This window comes from Oenanthe melanoleuca, chromosome 1A, assembly GCF_029582105.1.
Source record: "Oenanthe melanoleuca isolate GR-GAL-2019-014 chromosome 1A, OMel1.0, whole genome shotgun sequence".
Classification (NCBI taxonomy): domain Eukaryota; kingdom Metazoa; phylum Chordata; class Aves; order Passeriformes; family Muscicapidae; genus Oenanthe; species Oenanthe melanoleuca.
Window position 1 is genome coordinate 19,288,250 of NC_079334.1, and position 20,561 is coordinate 19,308,810.

Here is a 20,561-nt window from a genome sequence, read left to right on the forward strand (position 1 = left end):
CATGTGCTCAGAGAGTTTCACTGGCTGGATCCTGCAAAGGCTTAGGTCTGTCAAAGGCAACCAACTCTGGAGTGTCAAGGTGATACCTGGGCACCAGATTTGGCGAGGATTCTTGTTTGGTTCCTCTAACTCACTGGAACCTGTGTGTAAATCTGGACTTCTGCAAAGTTTCTTCCTGAGACCATGAACACTCTGCCCTGAGGTTGCAGCCTTAGTTTCTCTGACTTGAACTTGAAAACAGAAGTTTCTCTGTAGTTACATCACTACACCTTCATTTTAGGATCAGCAGGAGTGTCCAGCTGGCTCAAGGCAAGTCTGCCTAGTGCAGTACCCTGTTCCTGGCAGGAGCCAGCACCATGCCACAGGGCTTGAAGAAAACAGAAGGAATTCTGCAGCAGTCAGAAGAAACACATCCTGTGCTGGCTTCCTCATCTTTGGAAACCTGATACTCATGTAAGTCCAGGGGCATGAAATAAACATCTCTTTCACAGAATGCACCAGAAAGTGGCTGTTGCAAAGCAGGAAAGGTAAGGGAAGCTTCTCTCCATTACTATTAAAAAAAAAACCAAAAAACAAAAAAAACACACATTTTCCTTCTGTAGCCCCTTCCTTTATGTTGAATGTGGAAAGCATAAAAATTCTGTGGCCTTCTCTTTGTAAGAAGCAAGATGACATTTGTAGCATGGATGTTTTTGTTGTTTTATTTTAATGCTCTGAGGTGCTCTTGCATTCCCCCCAGCTGGCACAGAATAAAGCAATGCTTGGGCTACCTGAACATGCAGGAGAGGGACAGAGGGACATCTGCTACTGCCCTGGCTGACTTCCATGCCCCCAGTTTGAAATCCACTTACATAGCTCTTCCCACATTTGAGGGGATGCCTCAAGACACATCCATGTGTAGGAATGCAGGACAGACCTGCTGCAAATAAGGACTAGCACAGGTGAGGGAGTGCAGCAGCAGCAAGAGGGACCTAAGAGAGGGGCTGGCAACACAGAGAACATGAAGGGTGCCCTTGACTGCCAGGAGAAGTGAAAAATTGTCCTGGCATGTGTTCACCTCCGTGTTCACTTAAGTAGATTAAATCAGAGTCCCAGTCTTGCTGGGTGCCGGGGGTGCAGTAGTCTGTCAAGATGACAGTGACAACTGCCTAGTGGTTTTGCATGTCCAGTGCAAGCCCTATTCCCACCAAAGAGCAGAGCAGCCCGGGTCCTGCTCTGACCTGTGCCAGCTGACCGTGCTGCAGAAGCAGCTCAGGAGTGGCTGGGGCCCCCCAGAGGCAGCAGGGAAGTGTCAGACAGTCTGGAAGCTCCCTTCAGGCTGAAACTCAATATAGCCTCAGGTCCTTTATACCTCCTGAATAGCAGGAAAGCATGAATGCCCATGATGAAAATAGGTTTCATTATGTTTTACTCATGAGCATTGTTAATATCCCCAAGAGTGGACCCTTCTAGCTGCTTGGAAGCATACATCATCATTTTCATGGAAATCATCAGTTTCTAGGAAATATGTCATAAATCATTGCTATATGTGGGAACATTAGAAATACCACTTTTCTTTTTAAATTTCCATGCTCTTAAATTTGAAGCCAGTGGGCATTGAGCACATCAGATATGTAAATTGAAACTGGACACAAGAAACTTTATGTGCTCATGTATAATAGCAATGATAATTGAAAATAATGATGAATATAAAAGTATACATATGTTTGAATGTATCACCAACATACAGAGATGTTTCCTTCCACTTTCTAGCAAGTCCATGTAAAGCATGTAGTATTTCATTGTTTCAGAGATAAACATTTGGTGAGAATTTCAGTTTTTGAGTTTATACACACCACTAGGGAATTCTTCATTTCTGACAGTATTATTTTACGTAACTGCTTTTGCTTATTCACAAAAAGGAATTATCCTCCCATTGAAACCATCAGACTTCTGCTAGCCAGCTTCAAAGGAAATAGGATTAGGCTCTAATTTGCAAAACAGTATTGGAGGATATGTTGTACCAAATCTAAACTGTAAGGATTATCTCAATGACAACAAAAAGCCATTGATTTCAGTAGGCTTACCTTCCTGAAATCAGTGTGGGTTGGAAAATGATCTTAAAAGATTGTGACATGCAAGCAGTAAAAAATTATTATAAAATTCAGTGCATTTTTAGGATTCATTCTGCCATGAACTTTCAAAACAGCACAACTTATTTTCTATCTGGCATAGAGACACTCAGGATTAAAAAGCCCACTGACTTAATAGGACTCAGTCAAATATTTAGTGCTCCTCAAAAAATTGACAGCTTCTTTTATGAGACATGAGTTTAATACAGCTGTTATTAATTCATTCCATGTATTGAGCTAAATAAAAACAAAACAGGATTTCAGAGATACTTTCTAAAATACTTAATTTACCAACCAAGGCCAGCTACTCTCTGCAAGGATTATGGCTATGGCAATTTAACTTGGTGAGATGATATCATCTGTACTCAGACGTTTTGCTCATCAAATTCTCCAGTGTTTGTGAATTGTGTAACAGTGTTGCTACCATGCTTACAGAGATCGGCTTCTGGGGGCTGTTGAAGAGCTGGAATATGTTCCTTGACTGTTCCCTACAGTGTAAGATAGAGGAAAGAGGAGAAATGAGTACTAAATGGATTCCTGGATGCAATAGATGTGTTCTTGGATACTTAATATGCTGCTCCTTTAGGTTTCAGTCCTCTCTTCTGAGCTCCATAAGCTGTACATGGAGAAAAACATAACCATAGTTAAGTCAGTTGAGTTGCTTTGACTGCTCCTATTTGATGATCAAGCTAAATATGGGTGCATGCATTTGCTGGGCCAGGATTTAGTGTTCAGCACTGTCCAGACTGCAGAACTAAAGATGACATGACTTTCAAATCATTGGAAGATACTGACATTGTCTCAATGGAACTGTCTCTTCTGTATTAAGTACCTGCTGAGAGACAGCTTTTTGATCTGATGAAGTGAAAGCATGCTAATGGGTTCCACTCAAGGATAGGGATTATCCTTTAGAAAGCAGTGCTGGCAGAGACAGCTGGCATCCATCTGGTTGCTGTGGCAGGTATCTGTATATTATCTATCCTGGCAGATCACATCCAATCCTTGTAATTGCATGCTTTATAAAAATTGCAGGAGTCAAGAAAGCTCAGGATTAAGACTGTAATGCTGATTTTCTCTGTGGTGAGCCATATAAAAAAACTTTGCCTTGACAAGTAGTGGTCTTTTGAGGTGTGTCCTGTTTGCATCCAGACATGTCAGTTCATTATTAATACAATACTTCAGTCAAGTAATGATCACTGTCAGGGCCCACATTCAGAAGTTATAACATTCATCTAAATTCATGTGTCTCCTCTTATTCTTTGGTGCTACGACTCTGGATTTGTCCATGCAGTAGGAAGAATAAAGACTTAAGTGAAATTGAGCCCTCTGAATCTGGATCCCAGACCCATTATAGAGCTTTATGAGCAGGGAAGAAACTGAGGAATATTTGTAATGCTTTTTTGGAGAAGACTGAAGTTGAGACTGGGGTTCTTCGTAAGACTATAAGACTTTGAATAGGAGAGGAGCTGAATGTCCATAAAATACCTTTTAGAATTCCATTTCCAAGCCTCAAGCTTTTGCTTCTGTGGCTTTCCCAGAGAATTTAGACAATGTGTTATAATTTTTACCTGTAATACTGTTCCATTTCTTCTGATGCTTGATATGTTTTATTGAGGTATCCATAGCACAGAGGATAGCAGCCACCTGCTCAATATATATCTCCAGATCTGAAAATTTGTTTACATGTGCATGTGTGCCTGTATGCTTGTTGCATGATAAAAAATATGCTTTTCTACAGTCAACATTTCCTCAAAACTCCCCACTGTTATTGCTAACCTGGGGCTCTCAAAACCAGAGAAGTGAGAGGAAACAACCTGAACTGCACAGAAGACAAAAGTGAAATGTAGTGTCTTTTCTGTTGCACAGCTTTGAGAATGGCTGAGCACACACAATTCCTTCTTCTGTTGCTCTCCTATTTCTCATTCAGTTTATATGTTCTTTTAGTAAAACTCTGTGGTGTTACTCTATATTAATTTTGTTAAATATATTAGCAATACATTCCAAATTACCAGCTCCCTCTCTCTCCCTGCACATTAATCTTTCAGGATTAAAATTCACATACAAGTTGCAACACTGTGAGCAGAGAATTGCATTGGGTAACGGTCAGTGGATTGTGCATTCCAACAATGCAAACTGCAAAAAAAGACATTTAAAACACAACTGAGTCATTCAGCAGCGCACTCCCTTTCTCTCATCACTTCCCTTTGTTGCCCTCAGTTCCGTTCCTTCCGCTGTTTCTGGTTTTTTGCCCTTATTTTGAGTGACTGACTGAGGGCATCGCTTTCCACCATCAGCCCATTAGGCCATGTGCAGGAAGCCTGATCTGCACCCAGCCTGTTTTCCCCACTGCCAGCTCCACTGGGAACAACTGCTCTGGGCATAGCTCATAGGCACCAGCTCTTCCAAGGCATCACCACGAGTGGTCATCCCGAGCCACCCTCGCTCAGTTCCTCCAGCCCCAGCTCACCCGGTGCAATGGTGCAGGCAAGGAGGTGTGTCCTGCTGGGTTTTGGTGGTGAGCCACAGGCCCTTATCCTGCAAACATAGGTGGTGCTCGGTGGTGCCTGTGGGTTGTGGCGGAAAAGGGTGGAGCTGTGCAGTCAGGGGGTGGTTTGGGGTGGTTTGGGGCTGGGAGGCAGCAGGGCAGAGAGGGGGGAAATGCAGCCAAGGTGGTGATGGAACGGATGTCATCCTGCTGGGGGCTGCCCCGGGGAGCCTTCACTCAGAGATGTTTGTGTGGGAACATAATGGGGAAGCTTGAACTTTGGCCATTGTGACCCCTCCATCCTGGATGACTCATGGATGAGATGGGGCAGATACATCCCTCCAGGACTGGGATATCCTGCCCAGTCCGACTGAATGGAGATATCACAGCCACTGAGTAGATCCTACACGAAGAGAGGTATTAGCTTTAGTGTGGTTTTTGTGTAGAAAACCAAGAGTATGTTTTGCATGATACTTGTTTTGATGTTGAGGTCTGTGGATCTGTGTCTAGATTGTATCACTCCTTTCATGCTGCTCTTTGGTGCATAACCACTTTTCTTGGAAATAAAAGGTTAAAGTGGCTCTAATAATATAGGAAATAAAAAAAGATATAGATAAAAGTATCTTTTTTTTCTTAAATATTCATCATTTTTAGAGCAAAGAAGATTAAGTGCAAGATGTTTTGCTAAAAGTCACCCTGCATGTGACACCAGTGAGTTACCAGATGTTCATACCTTTGGATACACCTGAATAAACCTTTCCACAAGACTATCACTGACTGGCAGATGTCAGGGATAATGACAGCAAATCCTGCCCAGTTACCAAATATGGACCCTATGACATTACCATGTTATGACATACAATGTACCCCATCAGGCAGAGGAGCATTTGTTATGTTTGACTGATAGCCTGCATCACTTCCCTTGGCAGTGTGGGTATGTGGCTCAAATGGAGTGGGGAAATGGGCACTGTGTGCCACTTGACTCCTGTTGGGACACAGATGTAGGGCATAGATGACAACATGGCTCTCTAGTCCCTCTTTGCCCACAGGTGCTGCAGGCTGGCTGATAACCCCTTTGCCCTCCACTGACAAAGGGGAGGAAGGACTGAATCATGCCTTCTCAAAAGGCAGTGCTTTCCCCTTCTGGAAGTGTTCTCAGGGACAGTGGACGACTCCACACCCTTGTCACAGGCTCCATGCTAGGGATACAACCTGACATGGAGAAATCATCTCATCCTCCCCGCCTCTCTTTAAATTCCCACTGAAATACTGGAATTCATAGCTGTAAGACTGGCTGTATTTTTCCTTCGCTGATCATTAATTTGTCAAAGTCAAAACAATACTAAATTAGAAAATAGATTTAGCACAGAGACTGCCAGCTTCCTTTTGCTTTATTTTGTTTATTTTTCATTTGTCTGCAGCCAGTTCCTGGCTTTAGAAAATAGTGTTTTCTATGACTTGTAAAAAAAATTAGGTCAAATAGTAAAAAAATGTTAATGGCAACATAATAATTTTATGGCAAGTGATTAGAATATTATGGCTTTAGGATGTGTACCAACAATCCAGCATGACTTTCACAGGAAAAAGACATACCCAGAATTCTCAGGCAGCAAACTACAAAGAGCAGTTAAATGGAAAATTAATCTGTTTGTGTATAGATGCCCAAGAACCAAATATAATTTTCTATTAGATCTTTTTAAAATCCCATTCTTTATGCCTGTTTGCTAGCAGAGAGGATTCTTTAAATCAATAGCAAATTGGCTAAGTGACAAACTTGATCAAAGCCTCATTATGCATGAAAATTTCATTTTGCTGGCTAGGGAATCATGAGAGGGAAGGTTTTGTGACTCTGTGTGTTTCTTTGTACTTCTCATGCAGCATAAAGGGAATTGCAAATTTCTAAAATCCCCATAGTAGGTATAGGGGAGCAGAGGATGCCAGCTCCTCATGCTCATCCAAGAGTGACAGCCCCTATGACTCCAGCACTGTCCTCATTGCTGGGCCCACAGCAGGGTGAGTGTCAGGCCTGGGGTGGAGGGCTTTAAGGGTGGGAGAACATGTTTTTGCTATGCTGACAGGTCATTTTCTTTGGAGCTGATGCTAGCTGGTCCACGTGACAGCCACCCCCAGGCTTCTCCAGCCTGCATTGAAACCACAGACACTCACAGTTCAACAACCCCAAAAGACAACACAGATCTTAAGATTCAGTCCTAATCCCCCAGGGAGAAGCAAGGCAACACATTGATGCCACCAGGTTGCCTGCATCAATGCAAAGTGCACAACATTTTGGGCACTGTTAGCTGTAGGAAAGAGCCACCCTCCCCAGCAAGTCCACAGAGGTTTGAGGAGATGCCTCCACCTCGCCTGTGATCTATGGCCAATCAGAAAATCTGGCCCAGGGCCTAAAAACACTTTTAAACTTGTGTCTCCTTATCTCTCCTAAAGAACTAGTATACTCTTTCCTGCCTCCCAAGAATTATGCAGAAATAAATCTTCTCGGATCTGCAGAATGCTTTGCTGACACTAATTGTATTATAAGAAAGAAACAGATTTATTTTTAATGGAACAGGACAGTTATTTTCAAAGAGCATGTTTGAAAGTCTTTTAGTAAGATGAAAAAAGTACTCAAATTTAATAAGAGGAGCAACATGACCTCTGCATACTTACCATTGCTTTAGCAAGACCAAATCCTTCTCAACTTACCTCAGCTCGTGCTAATCTCTGTGAGGGCTCCACACACAGGAGCTTTTGCCAACACTGGTGCTTATGAAGATGAAACCAGTTATGCTCCTAGAATAAACCAGATTTTGTTGCAAAACAGCTGGAAATTACTTACCTTTTCTCTTACCTATCCCATATGCATCCCTCCTCATCATGATACTGTCTGAAGTCTTCTGTCTCATCCTTCTGTTCCCTTCCATCAGTCCCCAGCCCACTCTCACTTTTTGGGACAAATGCAGCAGGCTTGTTGAGAACACTTCCTCCTTTAGAACCTAGACACAAAGCTCAGTACTTTGTTCCATCAGGGTTTTCATCACCTTTTTGCCCTGGCTTGATAAAAGAGAAGGGTTTAATCTTTCATCCCTGTGTACCAGCTGGGATGGGCTGGAGTATTCCAAGGAAATGAAGGGGTGTCATTGCCCAGCTCTCACTGGTTTTACACCAAGTGACACACATCCCCTGCTCTATGGTGTGAGCTCTTGAACATGCAATCTGCTTGATTCCTGCCAGCATTAGTGATGACAGAGAAAAAGAAAAATCAGACGTGGATCATCAAGAAAAGCAGGTGTAGTGTGGGGCACATTCATTTTCAATGGGTGAATTCTCCCAGGACATTGTCTCTCCTCCAATTTTCAGCTCCATTGGAAATACGTAGATCAAATGTCCCACAGAAGGAAATGAATTGGCTGAGATTGTAACTTTACACACACATTCTCTGGAGAAATACAATAGCTAGATTTCTAAGATTTCAACCTGACCATTGCAATGATGATACTCAAATGAGAAAAGAGAAAGGAAGAAAGGTGCTTCTTGCCACAGCTTTATCTCATGTGATCTCTGGTTACTGCTGATGACAGAGAAGAAACCTGCTTTGCTTTAGAAAGCGAAGCAGACCTTTTCTGTAGCACCACCAAGTGGTTGAGCATCACTGGAAAAAATCTGTCTGCAAAACCAGCCTCAGCAGTGCCTCACAGCAAAATTTTCCAACTATTTTACAGTCTTGTAAGTGGTAAATATGATTTTCTTTCTGTAAACCTGGATGTAAATTGGGATTGGTGTCACTGAAGCTGGCCAGAGTGTGGGTGAAGACAATATTAGGTGTGTTGTACTCAAAGTTGTCAGGAGAAGCCTGACAAAACCTTAATGCTTATCTGTTTTTTGTGTGGCTGAACAGATGTCTTGAGCTGTGAAAACCAGGACTGGGATGTATTAGGAGTGCTACAGGCACAGAGTGAGAGACAGGTCTTTCTTTAAGAGCTTTTTTCACCGGGAGATTGTATCAGGAATCAGTGGTAGGCAAATTCTGCTTTTTTAGCAGAATTTACTTTTCTTCTCCTGAAAAAAAAAAGTGAATTTATAAATCATATTTGAAAAACTATGAAGGGTGTGCAATCACAAATAAATATGGGGCCTGATTCCTGATGCCATGAAAGACTCCTGGTGTAAAATTGCCCTTTGCAAGTGATAAGTGATCAGTGAAACTCTTTCATATGTCATAAGTTGTTGCTACTCTGCCTTCAGGGCTGCTACTCAAGGAGGATTCCTTTGCCTTCAGTTTTCTTATGATGGAGAGAGGCCTATAACCTGAGCAGCTTGGTTGCTCAGCTTTTTCCCCACTACAAAGAGATTTCCAGGCAAAGGATGTCTCTCATAAAACCTGGCTCCCAACATGGTTGTCAGGATCCAAGAAGCATCTGCCTTAGGAGCCCAAGCCACTGCCATTGTTCTGTTCACAGGGTTTTTTTGAACCCACAAAGTTGACTCATGGAAAGACTAAAAGTACTGCACCTTGGACCAGACCATCAGGCTGCATCTATGTAAAACAGATTTCAACAGGTTTGAATGCAGGAGCAAAACCTTTGTGTCTGTGGTGATCAGCCTTAGAAAGGCACGTGGTGTAATTCTCTTCTCAGCTATCATGTCATGCTTTAATTGCTGCATTGATCAGTTGTAGGTATCATTAGGTCTCAGCCAACAATCCCCACTCATTTTCTGGCCAAAAAGCAGTACACTGAGGCTTGTGTTCATCACTGACCTGACCTTTTGCATTGCCACAGCAGCATTAGCTCCTTTCTACCTCCAGGAATGGCAGGGGCCAAAGGTATCTCTGCCCTGCACAGGGGCTGCCCAAGTGAAAAGAGCCCCAGGAGGAATAAAAGGCCACCTTCCTCTATACCAGCTAATGCTTCTGTGATTAAAAAAGCAGGTGCTCAGTGGCCATTCTGTTTGCCTGCCTGCAAACTTGCAACACAGCCAGAGATGCCTGAGGTGCCACTGTTTGGAAAAGCAGCAGAAGGACTCAGCATTCCTAATGGCAGAGATATGTTTTCAAAAATACATTTCTTAGCATGGCAGGCAAAGATGAAAGGGAACTGAGGTGAAGTTTTGCACAGCTCCATTTCAGAAACAGCAGCTGCCAGTGATATGGCTATTGGACTCATCCTCCAATACAATACTGCTGATAAATAATGGGAATATTTTCATTTGAAGAGAAGCACCAAAAGATCAGGACCCATCATAAGCAGGCTCGTGAGAGCTCAGTGTGTTTTTCAGTGGAGGTGATTATGCATGTTTGCTAGTGTTCAGGAGCAGTGGCTATTCAGCACTTCTGAAAAGAAGGGCAGATTGATCCTGAGGGATGTTAGATAAATTGAGACAAGACACATGGCAGAGTCTAATTTCTGAGGGATTATTGTAATCATTAATAATTCTTTGCATTTGTGCATGTATGTCCATGATATACCAAACAGCAGCATGCATATATGAATATATAAAAACAATAATTTCTACATATCCATCTGTGTGTGCATATGCAAGCTCACATTGCTTTAGCAGCTATAGTAGGAATCCTGTCAACACTAGCCATCAACATTAAAAGCCCTTTTATGTTTATCTTGGTGCTTGAGGATCTAAAAGTCAAAGTTCACAAGGAGTTGAAATATTGTTCCCATATAACTTTAAAAATATAATCACAGCAGAGCATAGCACTATGTCCAAGCTGAAATCAAGCTGACAGTTTTACTACAGAGCTGGACACCCCATTGTAGCTCTGGCCATCTGCAGACTACACTTAAAATGGAAAAAGGCCTCTGGGGAAAATGAACCAAATTCACTGTGTGTACAAACAGGCATGATCCTTTGAGGTCTGTGGAATGCATTTGTTTACACCAGTAATGGATTTAATCCAGAGACTGATGTTCTTTATAAGACCTCATTTTTCTTTGTTTTCATGCCAGTGTAATTCCACTATGGTAAGAATAATACTAATTTATAGAAGTGGTGAAAATTTTTATTTTTGCTTTTCAGCACAGATGGTGGATGACAACTTTCATAGCCTGTTTCCTTTCCTTTCTGTAATTTTTCTGCAGGTGCTGTTCCTCTGATTTTTTACATGTACTTCATATTTGCATAGTCTCAAACAGAAGGCAACCAGGTGTTCAGTGCCCACATCCAATACTGGCTCCTTAGAGTGAATGGTTTTCCCCAGTGCATATCCCATTCCTGATGCTAATGATTGCCATGTTGCCTTCACCAGCATTTCCCTCCTGCCACTGTCACAACCCCACCATTCCAAACAGGAAAGGCTGCCTCCCCCAGAAGTTCATTAATGCTGCTTGTTAATTGCCTGAAGACAGAGAGGTTTCACATGCATGAGGCATCCCTTCTCTTCCTTGTGGGTTGGCTGGATAACGTGATTTTTCCTGGAGAAAGAGCTTGCATTAATAACATGGGCTGTGTCAATGAAACTAGGTACAAAATAAAAGTGTGCAGGTAGCAGGCAGCATTGTAAAGCATCAGAGCCAAAGTAAAGGGCTCAATATTTAGTAGCCAGGAGTGTAGGCTAGAATGAAGATAATCTGAACTCTCTCTATGATGCAGTTAGCAAAAGTACACATCTCTTTTACAGTCAGATTCTGTGTCTCTGGACTTAACTTTGCACTAAGTGCCACCAAAAGCAATTCCCTTTTCTTAAGTTTTTAACTTTTGCATTCCTGAAGATCAGTGGCAGAATAGGTGAACAGATCTGCACTGTTGACTTTATACAGGCTACTTAAAAGAGACCAAGGCAGAAAAGGCTACCTAAGCATCTCACCGAGGGTGTGGTAGGAGAGGTTAAAGTACAAGCCGCCTTTCCTAAGAGCCTGTCCTCTCACCAACTGATGTAATTTCCCCTGATGGCTCGAGCATTAGCTCTCCTCGGTTTAAAAACGAGTCCCTGAGGAGCCTCAATTAAAGATGCCGGTACAAAAGTGCAGGGCCTGACCTCTCGCAGCTGCACCGGGGCTAATACTGATTCATTGTGCTGCTCCGTGTTACAGAGCAGGGGCAGGACGAGGGCCAGGGGAGGCTGCGGAGGCATTGCAGGCTCCTGGGTAGCTCATTCATAGACACCTGGTGTCCCGCCCCCTCCTCACGCCTCGCTGCATCCCGCCCCTGCTGAATAGAAAATCCACTCCTTTAGAGATCTGAGCTGCTTGGGCTGGACAAAGACCAAAATTAAATCCGCAGCTGCCCAGGAAGAGGCTTTCTCTGTCAGGGGTTATTACCGAGGATATCTGATGAGAGAGCGGAGCGGGGAGCTCCCTTCACCTCTGTCGGTTCCAGTTACAGCTTTGGATGGATGCGTTCGGAAATGTGCTTCTTGCTTCACGTAAACAACACAGACCCCTCTGTACCTGGTGTGGACTGGCAGGCCTCCACTGACCCAGTTTAGCTCCAGAGCTTTCTGAGAGGAATTTGACCTGCTGCACTCACCACGTCTGACTGGACAGCACTCCGTTTGCTGCCTGCAGGAAACACTCAGTGTCATGGAGCAGTGAGGCCAAAATACCCTCATGGCAGCTCCTTCACTCTCAATGAAGTTGCATCAAGGGTAAATTTGAATTGACAAAGGCCAGCTCCTATTCTCACCCTAGAGAGAACCTGGAATTGCACCATTAGTTTGTAGGGAGTTATTTTGGATCTACAAGGGCACAAGCATGAGCAGAATCTGGCACCAAGTTTAAAGGAGCAAAACAAAGAGAGGTTTATGTCAAACAGGAACAGCAGCAGGTAGCACATATAGGCTATATAGTCCCAAGTTCTGAGAGGAAAAGAAGCATAAAGTTAATAGAAAACCTTTGTGGTTACTAAATATGTTTTATTCTTGAATCCCCTGTAGAACTGCTAAGTCCCACAGCTTATAAAAATAGATGCAACAGGTGTTAGTTTGAAGACTTCTGTGCTTCATGTTAGGGGCACTCATGAAAAGTTTATGTTTAATGAAACCTGGAGGAGAAATCAAGATTACTGTGGAAAAAATTCTGCCCTGCTACACTAGAGAACACCTGGAGCCATTGACCAGGAGAATTTAAATCTACATCTCAAAAGCTTTGCATATCTGATCACCATTCCTGCTATCTCTGTCTAAATAGCCTCATGATGGCAGCCTGACCTATTTAGTTGGTGGCTGCTCCTTCTGTTCTCTACATCTCATTTCCTTCTGTTCTCTATGTCTCATTTCTGTCAGGGTAATGAGGATGAGTGTTGTTACCTGATTTTCTCTTGATTTCTTTCTTTAATCTGATGTGTTTCCTGTGTTTGCTTTGGGCACATCAACCTAAATTGCAGCCCTTTAAGACAACCAAAGACAAGGTGCTGTCTTGGGACTTACTAGCCAGGCTGCAGCATGGGGGTGTGAACATTATGCAAAGAACAAGATATGGAGCTGAGAGTGGGATTTCACAGCTGCTATGAGGAATTGAGTGACTGAATTCCATTAAGGTTGCAGTGAGGTTTGGCAACTTTGCTTTTCCTGGCTTCCTTTGAAGAAGGCTCAGCAGAAAGCTGAAGCCTAAATCTTGCATGAAGCAAGAGACAAGGTTACTCCCACAGGAGTGAGTACTGCTCATTGCTATTGCAGTAGCTGAGCACAACTCTCTTTATGCTATATAAGGATGTAATGGAGTATAAGGGAAAAGTAGGAGAATTTTAGGCATTGTCAGAAGATATTATCAAAGTGTTGAAGATCTGTCCAAATCTGTACAGGCAAATCAGCTAGAAAAGTAACTGGACTTGGGAAGACTTGTACATAGAGAAAGCTTGTTGATCCCTATGTATTGCTAGGGCAGCAAACAGGAAATTCTGCCACACTTTGAGAACACAATGGCATTTGGGAAGCAAGAGGCAGTTAATCAATGTCTAGCTCAAAGACAGGCACTACCAGACCTGTTCTACCCAACATCTTCAGCAATTGTTCTTGACTTATTATGGAATTGTTTTACCTTTACACTGTCCATTTACACTGTCAGAGTGGTGAGAGAGGGCTCTGATCTCAACAAAACAAGCTGCAGAATTAGGGCCTTCAGCAATACACCTTGCAATAAGGGGACCAGAGTTTTCCTTTGCCAGCTGCTGTGAAGGCAGAGCAGGAGGGTGAGCAGGCAGGGATGCTGTGCATTCCTGCTATATACCCAGTGGCCTGGGAAGGTGTCCCACAGAGCTGCTTACTTACCGACAAATATTTAACATCCTGACACAATAACAGCATTGTAACAAAGTGCTGTTTTCTTCTTGTTTGTAAGTATGCAAGAGTTGCTTTGATAAGTAAAAACCCTACTTTAAAATGGTTTCATTTCGACTTTGAAATGAGTAAGTGGAGTTGAACTGCCTTGAAATACAGCCTTTGTTTTTGCCAAATGCTTCTCTTGAAAGGAGCAGGAGAAGGCATGGCAAGAACCAACAGACCCCACAGATCCCTACCAAGGGTTATTATAAGGCAGAGCACTATTAAGATTCTCCACAAGTCCAGGACTCATATTAAAGAAAACGTTTTAAATAAACTTACTGATAGAGTCTACATTAGAGATCTGCCAAAATACCCAACCTTTTCCTTGATAACTGCACAGGAGACTCAAAAATACAGCCAGACAGAGGTTTCATTGTCAGAAATGTGTAAATAAGACCAAAATGTACAAGAAGAATTCCAGCTACACCTAAAATATTGCTGTTATTTTTGAAAGCAGGTTAATTGGTGGTCTTGAGCCTTTCACTGCACTTAGGATCTTTCCCCAGAGGGAATTCTCTTTAACTGCAAGGATTCATTCTACCACATGTACTGGAAACAATGTGAGAAAAGGATTTCTTCCAGCGGTAAAAGCATTTCAACAAGCACGTTGATGAGGAATGTCTGGGATTCAAATACAGGGAAACCCATAGCTGACAGCTTGGAACAGAGGGAGATGTAACAAGGCAACTTAAAAAAAAAAAAAAAAAAAAAAAAAGAGAAAGAAAAAAGAAGAGTTAATTACAAACATGTGTAAAGCATAAGGCAAGAAAAAGAAAACAGAGAAAGAATGGCAAGGATCCCGTGGCAAAGTGACCAGTGGTGAGCTGTCATGCCCAAAGCCACAGGATGAGGCCCACAGCATTTATTGCTCACTGGAAGTAATTTTTCAAGTCAAGGAGCAATACTTCTCCAACATAAATGAAAAATTCCAGTCAGCAGAGGGTAACTGAAGCCCTCTTAAAACAAAGGTATCATTGAAGAGAGACTAATAAATCACCCAGTGACTAGATTTTTTCATTTGTAGTGAAGAACTCCTCTCTCAAGCCTGGTCCCTGTGTCAAGCCCATCCCTGTGGTATTTACAAGCACTTCAGGATGTGTTTATCTTTATTCAGTACAAACTTCAGAGGGACCTAATCACTTTGAATTGGGAGTCAGCACTTTGGCTAGGAGTTTTGACTTGATGCTGGGAGACTTAACTGCTAGCCTGAGCCCTCAAGCCTCTCTTTGCCTGTATAAATCCATAGTAATTCCCTGCTTCTACTTTTTGGAATGCAGACGAGAGGAGAGGGAAAGAAAGAAGCTCCTCTGGGTTCCTCTGACCCAATCTGTAGTTAACCCCACTCTTGAAGCACAGGCTTTTGCCCAAATGCTTTAGGTATAAAGGAAGTTTGGGCTCACACTCAAGGTACAGTAGCTGCACACTCCAAAACTCTCTTCCATTTTGCAGGCAGCAATACTGAGGTGAGCAAGATTCACCTGGTGATGGACATTTCCATGCTGCACTCTTGATTCCTTTTTGCAGGAATCAAGTGTTGATCTCTAGACTCGGCCACCATCCCAATACAAATTTATCTCTAGATTTTGTCCAGGAAGTGTTGAAATCAGGGCTGCCTCTAAATAGTTCAGGCAAAAATGCATACATTGAATTTCACTCACTACAGTACATCTTTTCTCAGTTCTCTTTTGCAAGAAAGCACACCTACTCCTGAATGTGGGTTGTGCTGTGAAGTCTGTAAGAACTTAGATTTATTTCACTGTTCTTCAGGACGAGAACTTTTTGTTAAGATGACATGAAAAAAAATGAAATGGAACAATGAACAGCATTCTGAAAACTCTTCTTAATAGATGTGCTTCTTTTTGTAGTTCAAATACTTTCACAATCAAGGATTTAGCTCTGTGCAACCATTTGAAACAGAAGCTCTGTTACTGAATTAATTTTGTAGGTAAGTAGTAAATTTTACCAGTTCTAATGAATGTGAAACAGTAAATCTAAGGAAACTGAAGAGCTTTGTGAAGGCAAGTGAAAGCAAATCAGGATCTGGACAAAGGACAAAGTAGTAGGGCTCTTGGATAGATTCAGCCTTTACTCCAACTGTTTGAGGTTTGGGGCAGATCTGGCTCATGAGTCACGAGAAGCAAGAGAGTCAGCATGTGTGCTGCAAGAGGCAGGTCCCAAAGATGTCATATGAGACACATAATTCTCTGCTAAAAGTACTTGTAGATCATGCCCAACAACAGCAAGATTACATGTCAGTAGTAATCCCCTGAACCAGATGAGAATGCAGCCCTCACCCTACCCTTGGTGGTTCCTGTGGACTTTGGGGAAAATGCATGAATTCTAGGTAGTTCAAACATGTGATTCCTGTCTTGCATTTATGGAGCAACCAGCACTTCTGGAGCACTTAGTTGCAATGCTTAAAGTCCTTGATCTTACTCCTTGACTTGAAGCAAAAACTATTTTTAAGGGTTATATTTAACAAATAACACCTGTATGTATTGCCAACTTCATTATAAGTATTCCTTACCCATACTAAAAGAATGGAGAAAGAAAGAAGATCCTTTGCCTTGGGAAGATTTATAAACTAATAAAGGTCCCTGAACACTGGAAAATACATCATGGGGCTGGAAAGCAGCAGGTATCTATTCAATTTGGTACTTCTTCACCTTCCCCTCTCCTTGTGCCACACACACACTACTCCAGTGGCCATGGAAGTCAACAGAGAAGTATCTGTCTATGTCCATAGGCCTTGGATCATGTCCCATGAAAGATGTGATTCTACAAGAGGCAGGAGAGGATGCAGAAACACCTGAAAGGTAGCACCACTAAAATGTCAGAGGTGTGGTGGTTGCCACCAGCCACGTGGACTGGTGGCTGTCTCTGCTGTGTGCCTCAGTGCTTTAGCACGCCTCATCTCTGTCCCTCTCTGTTCTTTGGTTGCCCAGCTCCTTTGGCCAGGTGGTTGGTGTCTGACTGCACAGTGGATGAAGGAGCAGTGACACAAAGGACAACTGTAGCCTGCAGCCTCACTTCTTACAGCTCCACAGCTTAGTTTTACCCCATGTTATCACCAGATAACCCAAATGTGCTTGTGTGATAATACACTCTGGAAGGTCTGCAATGACTTAATCAAAGGAGGTTCTTCTGAACCCAAAGAAGCCAGCAGGAGTCACCCTGCTATCTCTATAGCTGCTGTAGCTTTAAAACCACAGTGACTTAGGGGGTACAGGGCATTTTCCAGTAGTGTCCCCAAACTGCAGTCACGGAGAGGCTGTGACATTCTTTTGGGATGCAGTAATGCAGTTCAATCACTGAATGCATTCAACTACAGAGGTATTTTGCACGGCTCTAAGAGGTTATTATCCCCTCAGTTAATTATACGTAAGGATTCAGACTCTGGCAAACCTTAATTATCCTTCCATCAATCTCAAGGTCACTAAAGCTTAGTAGGGCTATTATTAGCAATAGAAATATCTCCTTTCTGAATAGGAAAGCTGCTCTTTTTCTTGCATGTCTTATTTTTAAGTGCTAAACACATTAGACAAAACCAAGAAATCACCTTGAGAATGTGGAATCCTCAGTGGATGTGCTAAGACCAATACCATCTTCAGACATGAATGTATGTATGATGTTAGAAATCTGGTATGGGGATGAGGCAAAAATTTTCAGAATGGAGTGCTTGAAGCCTATATTTAGTCCTAAAAAATATGCCCTTGGGAGAGTGGTTTGGTGCCAGAGCATTCCAGTGGACAGGTGCCCAAATAAATCTTCTCATCCAGCACCTGTTTGAACCTCTGGGCATTGGTGTTGTACGCATGATGTAGGAATAACAACAGCTTCATTCACTCAGGGCATACACATTCAGATCAATCAATGTCCCTTTTGTTCCTGTCTGAGGGCTGTGATAGCGTCTCTGAAGGCATCAGCTGAACATGTACCAGGTAGCTGCCCTGTCTGAAACTCTAGGCAGCTGGAAACAACAGCATGGAGAAGGCTGTCCCTCAGTGAAGAGCCTAATGGTGAGCATTGGGCTATCTACATTGTCAGTCTTTTGAACAGAAATAGCTAATAAGCATGCCCTGAGGCCCAGCCTGCTTCCCCAATACCACAAACCATATTTGATTAACCCATAAACCATAAGCCAGTACTACCTCCTCTGATAATGTTCTTGTGCTGCTGTGTCCAGACCCTGAGAAGGGATCTTGAAAAAGGAGAGCCTTGCTCAGAATGGGAAGATTTGTTAGCTATTAGGTGTTCTCGTAAGCAACTCTGATGCACTCATAGGAAAGGAGGGGATTTTTTTGAACTTGAGGCTTTGGAAATCACTGTTGGGTATATTTGGGTGAAGTGCTTTGGCCTAAATTTTGTACCAGGAAAGAAAAGGGGAATGTAACTACTGGCTTGAGTGGGATCTGGATCAGAACCCTTGTCATTCTCTATTAGTTTCCCATCTGGGTGGAAATTTTCTTTTCACCACACTGTTTCAACTTACAGACTTTGCACACTCAGCAGAGGTTGTCCAAGAAAAGCTTCCGAGGCTGAGCAGACTGGAGGTAGTGTGCTGCCCTTCCCAGTCTCTGGCTCACAGGCACACCACCTTGCAGGCTGGATCTTACTCCCTTGAAAAAGCAGTTTGAGTTTCCAGGGCAGGCAACTGCTTGTCAGTAAGGTTTTTTTGGCCTGAGTGACACCAAAGTGTGAACTATTCAAACACACTCTGGGAACTGTGAAGTTTTTGTTTCACCTGCCACTGACAAGGATATCAGTTCCTGTGTTTAGATCACATCTCTTGCAGTGCTCTCTCTAAACAAATAGCTCTTCAGTGGTTCTCATCTTAAGGCATGGTTGTGCTTGTGACTTCAGATTTTTACTGTATATCAATTAAAATCTAAGCATAATATTCTGTATCCCCCTACTATGTACAGACAGTTGAGAAGTTTGGTGAAAAGGGAGAAATGATGGAAAAAGAAAAAAATTGTCAGAACTTTGAAAGTCAGAGCAATAAAAAAATTCCCGTAAGTAGCCCCAATTCTTTCTCCACTTGTTATGTTTTCCATCCTTACTCATAACTCTAGGATTCCATCTCAACCCCAACCTAAGCAGTATTGACAGGAAAGGATTATCCACTGGAATTTGACATATTTACATCTAGAGAGTGCCAAAGCAAAGTCTTTCTGAGTGGAACAAAGCCACCCTTATTTGAACTAGCTTCTTCCTGTAGAATTGCACATGAACACCAGGGTGAGGCACAGGAGTTAAATGTGTAATAAGTGTTTCCTCAAAACCTTTTTTTTTTTGTTTTTCCCTAAACAGGATATGCAGTAAAATGAGAAATTGCTTCTTTGGCTTGCATTCCTCTCTCAGTGAAATAGGAATCACTTGAGAAAATATTTGTCCCCTAGATGCTAAGAACAGCATCTAGTAGCATCATCTTGGAAAAGATTTTGAGATGTACTATTTGCAAATCTGTGGCAGCCAAGGGAACACCTGCTCCATAAGCAAAAAAAAGCAGAGTTCAGGGATCTCTTTGTCTGAGGTCTAGCAAGCTGCCACTGTGATGCTGTATTAACTCTGAATAGCTCTGGGCTTTAGTATTTGCATTATAAATGCAGGAATTATCGAGCTCTGCTCACATAAAGAGATTTCCAAGTTCTTTCACTTTCCGAGTGCATGAGCAAGCACTGACTCTGGAGAAATTACATTATATGGGGAGCTTGCAATGGATTGTATATTAGAGACTCTGAAGAGGTTTTCCTATGTGAGCAAGGACAAAATACAGTTTTTGTTTTGGTGTCCAAGGCAGAATTGCCCTTTGAGCATCCCTGGTCAGCGTTAGACTAAGTGGGTTCCTGGCAAAGGAATCACTTTGTTTACTGTTTGACTTCATGCCAAGATTTACAAATAGGTGTTCAAAAAGTCCTGAGTGTAAATATTCTGAACCAGCATGTCTGACGTTGGTGAGTATCTGCTCCTGGCTGGTGGAGGATGACAATAACTGAAATGCATGCAGCAAGGCCAGGGTAGCAGTAATGTACGAGTACTCAGAGGACCATCAGGGATTAGCATCTCACAGTGCTAAGTTTCACATAAAGCTGATATTAAACCCAAAAGAGCCACAGCTTCCCACTCCTAAACATTATAAACCAAGCAGGTGATGATGATACGACAAACGGGCCAGGGACTAGCTATTAGCAAAATGGCAAAACTGGGCAGGATGAGTGCCAGTTGCTTCTAGAATCAGCCCCGCAGCGGATGAAGGATTTTTCGGGGCGGTGGTAGCGCAGGAGAGCGTTGAACAGCGCACACGGTGCGTGCCGCGGCGGGGCCAGGGGCGGGGAGGCAGGGCTGTCCTGTGCCACTGGATGCGCCAGGCCGGACATGTTCCCGGCCCCGCCCCCGGGGGAATTCCAGCGGCCCGGGCTGACGGACAGACAGACGGACAGACAGACGGGCCGGCGCAGGGCCCGGCCCGCGCCGCTGCCGCGCTGCCGCCACCGGGGGGCGCCCGGCGCCACCGCCCCGCTCGGCGCCGCAGCCTCGGGCAGCGGGCGGGCTCGTTCTTCCTTCCGCGCCTCCTTCCTTCTTCCTTCCCCTCCGCTCGCCGATGGCTAACAGCCCGTTTGGCCCATCTCTTCTCCTGAAACACCTCGCCTCCATCATCGCCATTGTTCTCCTGGGGAGTCGCTCCAGCCCAGCC